Below are 12,620 nucleotides of genomic sequence, written 5' to 3' on the forward strand. Positions count from 1 at the left end.
TGGGACACTCACTGGTCTTTTCTGGCCCTTATACCAGGACTTATACCATCAATTCTCTCACTTCTCTTGGGTCTTAGGCCTCCAGAGTTGGACTGCAACTTATAACGCCAGATATTTTGGGTCTCTTGTTTGCAGACAGCAGATTGTGGGACTTCTCAGCCTCCAAAATCACATGAGCCAATACTCTATAACAAATCAATCTCTTCATAAATATATCTATCTATTTATCTAGGGCTATATCTATTTATTTATTGATCTACACTCCATTCGTTCTCTTTCTCTGGAGAACCATAATTTACACTGTCATCATATAAAAACCTACAACCTATGAAAAGCAGATGGAGGAGCAAATCTGCAAAGCTGCCAAAGGAACCCATGAGAAGAGGCTGGCCTTTAAAGACTAATCTAGTCCTTAATTCTCATTCAAAGTTTTTATTATTTGTGACATATAGCTCCCACCTGTGAAATACTGAAACAAACAAACAAAAATTTTCAGTATCTACAGACATCTTAAAGGATATTTTGGGGAACCATCCTTATATTGTCAAATGGGAAGATGATGATGATGATGATGATGATGATGATAATTAATAATAATAATAATAATAATAATAATACATAGGGAGAATGGAAAGTAAAATGAAATAAGAAAAGAAAAAAATGCAGATTATTCCTGGGTGGACTTTATCAGTAGTGAAGGATATTAGGAGTCTATAACAGTACCTAATCATGGTATACTGACAGAACAGAGACTAGCACAGGATTGATTCCAGACAACAGCACCATCAAGTGAAAAAAAAATGAAATTGGAAGAAATAAATAAATGGCAACATAATATATACTATTTTTGTGGATTGGAATACTCAGTGTTGTTAACATGTCAATTCTCCACAAATTACCTATAAATTAAAATTATTTCTGCGAATTCCCTGGGGATCCAGTGGTTAGTACTCTGCCAAGGGTACAGGTTCCATCTCTGAGCAGGGAACTCAGATCCTGCAAGCCATATGGCGTGGCCAAAATACAAAACAATAACAACAACAAAAATAATGCCCAGTCAAAATCCTAGAAGGATGTTTTAAAAGTATTGAGAAGCAGATTATAAAATTAACATGTAAAGATAAAGAAAATAGAATAACCAAAACATTTTGAAGTAAGTGGAATAAACCTGCAGGACTCACACAGTACCTTCAAGATTTACTATAAAATTTCAATAATCAAGACAGTATATTATAGGTGAAAGGGATGACATTCAGATCAATGGAACAGAAAAGAGATCCTTGAAATAGACCCAATCAAATATGGCTACTTAACTTTTGGTAAGTGTACAAAGGCAATTTGAAGAAGAGAAAAAAATCTGTGTAACAGATGACTGAATGATAGAACATCCACATGTAAAAAATGAAACAATTTATACCTCACAGCGTATATAATAAAAATACATCAAAGCCTATCATATGCTTAAGTATAAAATGGAATACTATTGTAAAATATTTAGAAAAAAATAAGAGAAAATATTTGTGATACTGGTTAAGCAATGAGTTCTTAGGTAGAACATCAATAGCATGAGCTGTGAAAGTAAAAAACATGATACATCAGAATTCATCAGAATTAAAAACTGTTACTCTGTAGAAGACACCATTAAGAGAAAGAAGCACTATTAAAACTGAAAAATAAAAAAAACACAGCCCAATTAAAAAAAGGAAAAAATTAAGGTGTATAGTTGGAAACAATATACAATGAGTCTGAAACATTTTAAAGTGCCAAAAAGTAAGAAAATTCTTAAAAAATAATTAAAAACATGTTGATGAGGGTATGTCAAAAGGGCAAAGGAGCCAACAGAAAGAGCTCCCAATGGCCAAAGCTGGAAAAATTTGAGCAAAAAAATAAATCAAGTAGTATTGGATTATAACCCAAAATATAAAATAAAATTCATGATATCCATGTACCCATACTGGAATAAACAAATGATTAAATAAATTAATAAATGGTAGAGAAGAGAAAATCTCTCATGCAGAAAAAATCCAAATAATTTATATAGATGCTCTGACCTCAGGGAAGTGAGCATAATTCTTCACTCCTTAAGTCTGAGCTGTGCATAGTGACTTTCTTCCAAAGAATACAGTGTAGAAAGGCAGAGTGTGGGAGAATAACTTTACATCGGAGAAGACTGACAAACACAACCTTAGCTGGGTGATCAAGGTCAATATGAACAGTCATGAATCAAGGTGATGGCATATACACTTGGTATGATTTGATGAAATCAGCACTTTACCTCTGTGGTCTTCCTCCCCAAAACCCATAAACCCAGACTTATCCTAAGCAAAACATCAGAAAAAATTCCAAAAGACGGGTATCTTACCAAATATGTGACCAGTATTCCCCAAACTGTCAAGATATCAAGATATCAATCACAAGGAAATTCTGAAAAACTGTCACAGCCAGAGGAAGCTAGGAAGACATGATAATTAAATGCAACGTGTTGTTCTAGATGGGATCCTGTAACAGAAAAATGACATTAGATTAAAAACTAAGAAAATCATAAAGTATGGTCTCAGTTAATAACAATACAAAAATATCAGTTTGTTAAGTGTAAGAGGTGTACTATACTAATCTAAGATGTTAATAATTGGGGAAACTAGGTGTAGGGCATAGGGAAGCTCCCAATACTACCTTCTGAATTTTTCTACACATCAAAAACTCTTCTCAAAAATAAAGCCTATTTTGAAAACATAAGCAAAATATATAAATAGACATTTTACCCAAAAATATATATGGATGGCAATTAAGCAATTGAAAAGATTCCTAATATTAATTATTAAGAAAATGAAAATTAAGATCACAGTAATATACTACTAGGTGCCTATAAGAATAGCAAAGAGAGAAGAGACAGAGATGGAGGAAAAGAAAAAGAGAAAAGAAAAGGAAAGAACAGGATGGGATAGCATAGTATGGAAAGAAAAGGAAAGGGAGGGGAAAATGAGGGGAGGGGAAGGGAGGGGAGGGAAGGGGAGGGAAGGGAAGAAAAAATCTGACAGTATCAAAAATTGTGTTGGTGGCGGAGCAACTGGAACTTTCATACATTGTTAGTAAGAAATCAAAATAACACAACCACTCTGGCTATTTACAGTTTCCTATAAAATTAAAAACACTTTTACCATATGATTCAGCAAGCAAACATAGCTACTGAACCAAAAGATAAGAAAACTTACATTTGCATGGAAACCTGTATATTAATATTTACAGAAGCTTTATACATAATTGGTAAAATTGGAAACAACCCAAAATACCCTTTAATTGGTGATGAATAAACTAATGGTATGTCCATACGAAAGAATACTACTCATAGTAAAAAGAAAATACTACTGATATGCACACCAACATGGGTAAGTCAAATGCATTCTACTAAATGGAATAAGACAAACTCAAAGGGCTTCATAATATGGAGAGAAAAGTTGACTACAAAGGGGTATCACAAGATAATTTGGGGGGGTGGGTTGTGGAACAGTTCTACATCTTGATTGTGTGGTGGTAGTTGTACAATTCTAGGCATTTACAAAACTATACACCAAAAAAGTAATATTTATTTTATGCAAATTAAAAACTAAAAAGCAAAAACAACAAAACATTGGAGTTTCATAATTCTCATGACAGCTCCCATTTGTTTTACTTAAAAAATGGGCACAATTTAGAAATAAAATGACCCTGATGTGAATAAATCAACAAGTCTCTGAACACCGTATTTCCTTGGAATGCAAAACTCTCTCCTCTGCTTTTTAACATAATGATGGACTATGTACACATTAAGAACTCATAGCATTGCATATTTAATGAACTTACCCTTTTAATCAATATCTGGACTTTTGAAAAATTATAGAACAACAACCTCTTTTTGATGTTTATATTCTTAGGCAAATGAAAAATAGTTCTAAATGGAAGAAATCTTGTGAGTGTTCTATTTATTTACTGTCTTATGCAAGTATAAATGTATTCTGCTCAGACACTCCTGAGTCCCTGACCACATTAAACCATATGTTTAAGTAAATACTACATTGTGCTAATTTTCCTCATTCTTAGTTTTTCTATGGATATTTCTTCCTGAGCTGATGTAGAAACAATATTTAACCTCTTTGTCTTTCAGAAAAATAATATCTATTGGTTATCCCAATACTACACAGTGTGCCATTGACAACTTCTCTGAATTTCAGTCCCTTTCCAAATGCAAAACCTTGAAAATCCAATTAGAACTAGAGATTATGCTAAATTGATCTCAATTATGAGAGGTAAAACTGTAATCAGACTTTTAAATTAACCAGAAAATGAGGCCTAGTGAACTCAGAAATCACTCAGTTTACCAAGGATGATAGAGATTTGTTACTGATCTACCTAAAAGTTGCAACATGATTGGGATGGGTAAAAAAGTACCCTAATTTGTTCTGAGATTCTTTACTTGGTCCTGGAAAGCTCTCTGGTTTCCTACCTGCTTATATAAATCCTACAATTCTCAGGGGGACTTGATACATCTAGGGTACGTGCTAGTTCCTCTAGTGGATGCTGGCTCCATGCCAGAGATGGCTAGTCATTCAAAACACTTCTTTCCCCCCTTTTTCCTTGTCAAGTGAAGTCAAATTTAAGATGAGTTGCCCACTACGTGACATAAAGACTGCATTTCCCAGTCTTCTTTGTAGCTAGTCATGGACTTGGGGCTAATTTAGAATAGTGGATTTTGAGATTCCTTAGGGAAACAGTTGTAAAGAGGCTGGCATATCCTTTCTCTGTTCTTTCCCCTTTCTGATGGCTGGATTCTGGACGTGATGACTAGAGCTTAAATAGCCATCTTGAGCTATGAGTAGGATGCCCACACTAAATATGACAGGACAACAAAATAAGTGTTCAGCAAACTTTTTCTGTGAAAGTCCAGATATTTTGGGGTTTGCAGGCCACTCTGTTTTTGTGTTTATTCAACTCTGCCATGTAATACCTAAGCTCCTTTAAAATGTATGTAAAAGAACAGGAATGGCTAGGTACCAATAAAATTTAACTGACAGATAAATGGAACTGCAGGCAATAGTTTGTTGACCTCTGAAATAGAAGCCTGATTGCTAAAATAGGAGAATGTTATCTGAACCCCAGATATACCACAGTAATTTTTATAAGAGAAAAATATATTTCTCTATCATTAAAGATACTTTTTTTCAAGTTTTCTATTACATTTGGTCAAAATGAATCCCAACTGGGAATGTAAAATGGTTTAAATCTGTGGAAAATAGTTTGGCAGCTTCTCAAAAAGGAAGACAGAGAATTACCATATGACCCAGCAATTTCACTTCCAGGTATACACCAAAAAGAATTGAAAGTGAGGACTCAAACTAATACTTACACACAAAGTACACATTGATGGCCATGAAAGTATAAATGGAAAAAAAAAATGTGGTATATACTCACCATGGAGTATTATTTAACCATAAAAAGGAATTATACATGCTACAATATGGATTCACCTCAAAAACATTATTCTAAGTGAAAAAGGCTAGACACAAAACGTCACATATTATATAATTCCATTTATATGAAATGTACATAATAGGTAAATCCAAAAGAAGATTGGTGGCTTCTAGGGATTGGGGAAAGGGGGAATGGGGCATTTCACAGATATGGAGTTATATTTTGGAGTGATGGAAATGTTTTAGAGCTAGACAGAGGTGGTGCCACAGATTTGTTCATTTTAAAATTAACTTAAAAAAAAAAAGCAGAAAAGGCCTTTGCTGTGGAGGGCAGCTCTTAGGCATGGGTGAGGTTTAGGCAGTGGGTGGGACCTATGCTTAGAACTTACAGAGCTGGAAAAGGCCCTGCAGGGGTAGGCAGTGGGGTTCAGGCTCAACAGTACAGAAGAGGCCCAGTCTTGCCTCTGGTCTCAGAGGGCAGGTGCATCAGTCTGGGAGCCCAGCAGGTTTCCCAGGCCTGAGTGGGCAGAGCAAATAACTTCCACTCCTCTCCCACTCCTCCAGTCCTCGAGGACACCTCGAGAAAGTCTAAGGCCAGAAAGAAGTGGCAAGATATATTTAAAGTGATGAAAGGGAAAAACCTACAACCAAGATTACTCTAACCAGCAAGGATCTCATTCAGATTCGACAGAGAAATCAAAAGTCTTACAGACAAGCAAAAGTTAAGAGAATGCATCACCACCAAACCAGCTTTACAACAAATGCTAAAGGAACTTCTCTAGGCAGGAAATACAAGAGAAGGAAAAGACCTACAAAAACAAACCCAAAACAATTAAGAAAATGGTAATATGAACATACACATCAATGATGACCTTAAATGTAAATGGATTAAATGCCCCAAACAAGAGACACAGGCTGGCTGAATGGATATACAAACAAGACCCATATATATGCTGTCTACAAGAGACCCACTTCAGACCTAGGGATACATACAGACTGAAATTGAGGGGATAGAAAAGGATATTCCATGCAAAAGGAAATCAAAAGAAAGCTGGAGTAGCAATACTCATATGAGACAAAATAGACATTAAAATAAAGACTATTACAAGAGACAAGGAAAGACACTATATAATGATCAATGGATCAATCCAAGAAGATATAACAAATGTAAATATCTATGCACCCAACATAGGAGCACCCCAATCCATAAGGCAAATGCTAACAACCATAAAAGGGGAAATGGACAGTAACACAATAATAGTAGGTGACTTTAACACCCCACTTACACCAATGGACAGATCATTCAAACAGGTAACAAATAAGGAAACACAAGCTTTATATAACACAAGAAACCAGATAGATTTAACTGATATTTATAGAACATTCCACCTGAAAGTGGCAGAATACACTTTCTCCTCAAGTGCACACAGAACATTCTCCAGGATAGATCACAACTTGGGTCACAAATCAAGCCTCAGGAAATTTAGGAAAATTGAAATTGTATCAAGCATCTTTTCTGACCACAACACTATGAGACTGGAAATCAATTACAAGAAAAAAAAAAACTGTAAATAACACAAATAAAAGGATGCTAAACAGTGTGTTACTAAAAACCAAGAGGTCACTGAAGAAATTAAAAACATGCATAAAAACAAATGACAATGAAAACATGACAACCCAAAACCTACAGGATTCAGCAAAAGCAGTTCTAAGAGGGAAGTTTATAGCAATTCAATCTCACCTCAAGAAAGAAGAAAAATCTCAAATAAACAATCTAACCCAACACCCTACAACTAGAGAAAGAAGAACAAAGAAGACCCAAAGTTAGTAAAAGGAAAGAAATCATAATGTTCAGAGCAGAAGTAGATGAAATAGAACTGAAGAAAACAATAGTAAAGATCAATAAAACTAAAAGTTGGTTCTTTGAGAAGATAAACAAAATTGACAAACCCTTAGCCAGACTCATCATAAAAATAGTGAGAAGACACAAATCAATAAAATTAGAAATGAAAAAGAAGAAATCACAAAGGACACCACAGAAATAAAACAAATTATAAGAGACCACTACAAACAACTATGTGTCAATAAAATGGACAACCATGAAGAAATGGACAAATTCTTGGAAAGGTACAATTTTCCAAGACTGATCCAGGAAGAATTAGAAAACATAAACAGATCTATCACAAGTAATGAAGTTGAAACTGTAATTAAAAATCTTCCAACAGATAAAAGTCCAGGAACAGATGGCTTCACAGGTGAATTCTATCAAACATTTAGAGAAGAACTAACACTGATTGTTCTCGACCTCTTCCAAAAAATTACAGAGGGAGGAACACTCCCAAATTTATTCTACAAGGCTACCATCTCCCTGATACCAAAACCAGAAAAAGATATCATAAAAAAGAAAACTATAGACCAAAATCAATGATAAGCATAGATGCAAAAATCCTCAGCAAAATACTAGCAAACAGAATCCAACATCATATTAAAAGGATCATACACCATGATCAAGTAGAATTTATCCCAGGAATGCAAGGATTCTTCAATATACACAAATCAATCAATCTGATACACTATATTAACAAATTAAGCAATAAAAACCATATGATAATTTCAAAAGATGCAGAAAAAGCTTTCAACAAAATTCAACACCCATTTATGATAAAAACTCTCCAAAAAAGGAGCATAGATGGAACCTACCTCACCATAATAAAGCCCATATATCACAAACTCACAGCAAACAGCATACTCAACGGTGAAAAACTGAAAGCATTTCCTCTAAGATCAGGTACAAGACAAGGATGTCCACTCTTGCCACTCTTTTTCAACACAGTTATAGAAGTCCTAGCCATGACAATCAGAAAAGAAAAAGAAATAAAAGGAATATAAATTGGAAAAGAAGAAGTAAAACTGTCACTGTTTGCAGATGACGTGACACTATACATAGAAAATCCTAAAGATGCCACCAGAAAACTACTAGAAATAATCAATGAATTTGGTAAATTTGCAGGATACAAAATTAATGCACAGAAATCTCTGGCATTTCTATGAACTAACAATGAAAAATCAGAAAGAGAAATTAAGGAAACAATCCCATTTACCATTGCAACAAAATGAGTAAAATACCTAGGAATAAATCTACCTAAGGAGGTAAAAGACTTGTACTCAGAAAACTGTAAAACTCTGATGAAAAAATCAAAGATGACATAAACGGATGGAGAAATATACCATGTTCTTGACTGGAAGAATCAGTATTGTGAAAATGACTAAACTACCCAAAGCAATCTACAGATTCAATGCAATCCCTATCAAACTACTGATGGCATTCTTCACAGAATTAGAACAAAAAATTTTGTTGTATGGAAACACAAAAGCAATTTTTTTTTTTGGTATGCGGACCTCTCACTGTTGTGACCTCTCCCGTTGCAGAGCACAGCCTTCGGATGCGCAGGCTCAGCGACCATGGCACACAGGCCCAGCCACTCTGTGACATTTGGGATTTTCCCAGACTCGGGCACAAACCCGTGTCCCCTGCATCGGCAGGCGGACTCTCAACCACTGTGCCACCAGGGAAGCCCACAAAATCAATCTTGAGAAAGAAAAATGGAGCTGGAGGAATCAGGCTTCCTGACTTCAAACTGTATGACAAAGCTACAGTAATCAAGGCAGTATGGTACTGGCACAAAAACAGAAATATAGATCAATAGGATAGAAAGCCCAGAGATAAACCCATGCACATATGGGCACCTAATTTACAACAAAGGAGGCAAGAACATACAATGGAGAAAAGACTGCATCTTCAATAAGTGGTGCTGGAACAACTGGACAGCTACATATAAAGGAATGAAATTAGAACACTACCTAACCCATACACAGAAATAAACTCAGAATGCCTTAAAGACCTAAATGTAAGACCAGACACTATAAAACTCTTAGAGGAAAACAGGAAAAACACTCTTTGGTATAAACCACAACAAGATCATTTTTGACCCACCACCTAGAGTAATGAAAATAAAAGCAAAAATTGAAAAATGGGACCTAAAGAAATTTTAAAACTTTTGCACAGCAAAGGAAACCATAAGCAAGACAAAAAGACAACCCTCAGAATGGGAGAAAATATTTGCAAATGAAACAACGGGCAAAGGATTAATCTCCAAAATATACAAACAGCTCATGGAGCTCAGTATAAAAAAAACAAAAAAAAACAATTAAAAAATGGATGGAAGACCTAAATAGACATTTCACCAAAGAAGGCATACAGATGGCCAAGAGGCCTATGAAAATATGCTCAACATCACTAATCGTTAGAGAAATGCAAATCATAGCTACAATGAGGTATCACCTCACACTAGTCAGAATGGCCATTATCAAAAAATCTAGAGATAATAAATGCTGGAGGGGGTGTGGTGAAAACAGAACCCTCCTGCCCCTGTTGGTGGGAATGTAAATGATACAATCACTATGGAGAAGAACATGGAAGTTCCTTGAAAATCTAAAACTAGAACTACAATACAGCCCAGCAATCCCACTACTGGGTATATACCCTGAGAAAACCATAATTCAAAAAAGAGACATGTAGTTCATGACAGCACTATTTACAATAGCCAGGACGTGGGAGCAACCTAAATGTCCATCAAGAGATGAATGGATAAAGAAGATGTGGCACATATATACAATGGAATATTACTCAGCCATAAAAAGAAATGAAATTGAGTTATTTGTAGTGAGGTGGATGGACCTAGAGTTTGTCATACAGAGTGAAGTAAGTCAGAAAGAGAAAAACAAATACCGTATGCTAACGCATATATATGGAATCTAAAAAAAATAAATGGTACTGATGAACCTAGTGACAGGGCGGGAATAAATACATAGATTTAGAGAATGGACTTGGTGACACAGTGGGGCGAGGGGGAAGCTGGGGTGAAGTGAGAGTAGCACTGACATATATACACTACCAAATGTAAAATAGATAGCTAGTGGGAAGCAGCCGCATAGCACAGGGAGATCAGATTAGTACTTTGTGACAACCTAGAGGGCTGGGATATGGACGGTGGGAGGGAGGCTCAAGAGGGAGAGCATATGGAGATATATGTATGCATATGGCTGCTTCACTTTGTTGTACAACAGAAACTAACACAACGTTGTGAAGCAATTATATTCCAATAAAGAAGTATAAATAAATAAATAAACTTTTTAAATTAATAAATAAATAAAATTAACTTTAAAAACTTTAAAATCAACTTTAATTCATTTAAATTAACCACTCTAAACTACCACATTAATTTAATGTAGTATGAATTTTATCTCAATTAAAAAAAAGCAAAAAGAATGAATTCTAAATAATACACTCTACATGGCCGCTAAGTGTTCTCACATCAGTTACTTTAATTATGTTTAGTTAATTAAAATAAGGCTGTTTCATGTAACCATATTTTGTACCCTTGTTTCCTGTCTCTGCAATGTCTTACCTGCCAGGTATGCCTGGAACACATGTTTTCTCTTCTATCCAGCTCCACAATGTCTTACATGTCCTTTTAACAACACTAACCTACTTTCTTCAGGTAAAATTATATGGTTCTTCATTTTCACATTGTGCTATCATTATCTTTTTACATGATATCTCTCATGTTAAACTGGGGACTCACAATAGTAAGAAGAATGGCTTTGTAAATCTATGTATTGCTGGCATCTGTGGGTGCTGGGTTATAGTGGAAGCAGGATAATATTTGTTGAATTGATGAGTGAAGCCATGCACCCACACACACTTTGTTTTGTTGTTTTGTTACAGACTAACCTAAATAGAAGAAATATGTGTGTTAACAATTGTAGTTAGGAATGGCCTAAGAAAAGAGTCCTAAAAGAGGAATTCAGAGCTGTCCAGGGGACAAAGAAACACTACTACTAATGTTAAGTCCACTACAGGTAACCTATGGCTCACAGGAATTGCTGTAATGTCACAGGCTACTGGGAGGTTTAAAAGGAAGTTGTCTATTGCAGCCTGCAACTGATGCACTGGAAAAAGACAATGAAAAGCTGAGGGTGATGAATCACAGATTTAAGGTTAGATGTGAAAGCCAGAGGGACTCCTAGGCAGCACATCAAGAACCTCATATTCTGAACTTATGGGCCAGAAAAAACTGAGATCTTGAACTGAATTATAAGGGCAATAGTACATTACAGAAGATTGAATTATCCACTCCAGCATGTCTGATATGCCAAGGTCAGGACCATGGCTGGTTAGGAGTGGAACCCTGAGACTATGGCTGGATGCAAACATCTGGGTTGATGCACTCAAGAACAATGAGATTCACCTGAACCCTCTGGGATACGTCTGCAGTATCTCATTTATCCCTGTCAAAGACTAGACTTAGTAAGAAATCGTTGATATGCTAACATTATATTATGATGTACATTTAACATCCAGATAAGGACTCTGAGAGTTGGTGGTTCAAGTTCTGCTAGAACAGTTTTTGAAAACCCATTTTCAGTGAAGTGGTAATTCCAGGACTGCTGTGATAGAAAATGAAGAAGGAGATTAAGAGGCTCAGAGAAGTGACATGCTAGAGTGACAACACTGCATGTTTCCAGAAAACCCACCCACGTGAAAAGACACTGAAGATACTCCATTTACTAAGCTGGCAAGCTTGCACTGCCGAGGGTGCCAAAATCACATCTCAGTAGTGGTGGCTCTCTGTAAACCAGGGCTGATGTCAGGATATGCAGTTACAGAAATGGGTTCATTGATGGCAATGGAGATAAGATATCTCCATGATAATGGAAGTCAGATGGCATTCTTAATTGTCACTTCAAAATCTCTGACAAATCAGATCATTGCTTCTTGAAAGAAGTCCAAACTTGGCTAAAGAAGCTGGTGAATATTATATATCATTAAACTCTTACACTCGTCACGTTTTTTCTAAATGAGTTTTCTTTTTTCTTTTAAATTATGATTGTTTTTACTCCCCATCTGGTCTAGATATAGGAAAATGAACAAAGCACATCACTCAAAGATCTTGGACTTGGATTTGTACAAAAAATAGTATTGTCTCTTTGAGAAGATAAGATGAGTAGAGCTTTAGTGGTATGTGAAGTAGTTATATCATTTTAGATGTTATTTTTAAATGAGTCTTATGGAAACAAGGGCATTTAATCTTTGTGTTACCAAGGAAGACATGA

Source organism: Phocoena sinus, chromosome 13 (assembly GCF_008692025.1).
Source record: "Phocoena sinus isolate mPhoSin1 chromosome 13, mPhoSin1.pri, whole genome shotgun sequence".
In the NCBI taxonomy this organism is placed as follows: Eukaryota; Metazoa; Chordata; class Mammalia; order Artiodactyla; family Phocoenidae; genus Phocoena; species Phocoena sinus.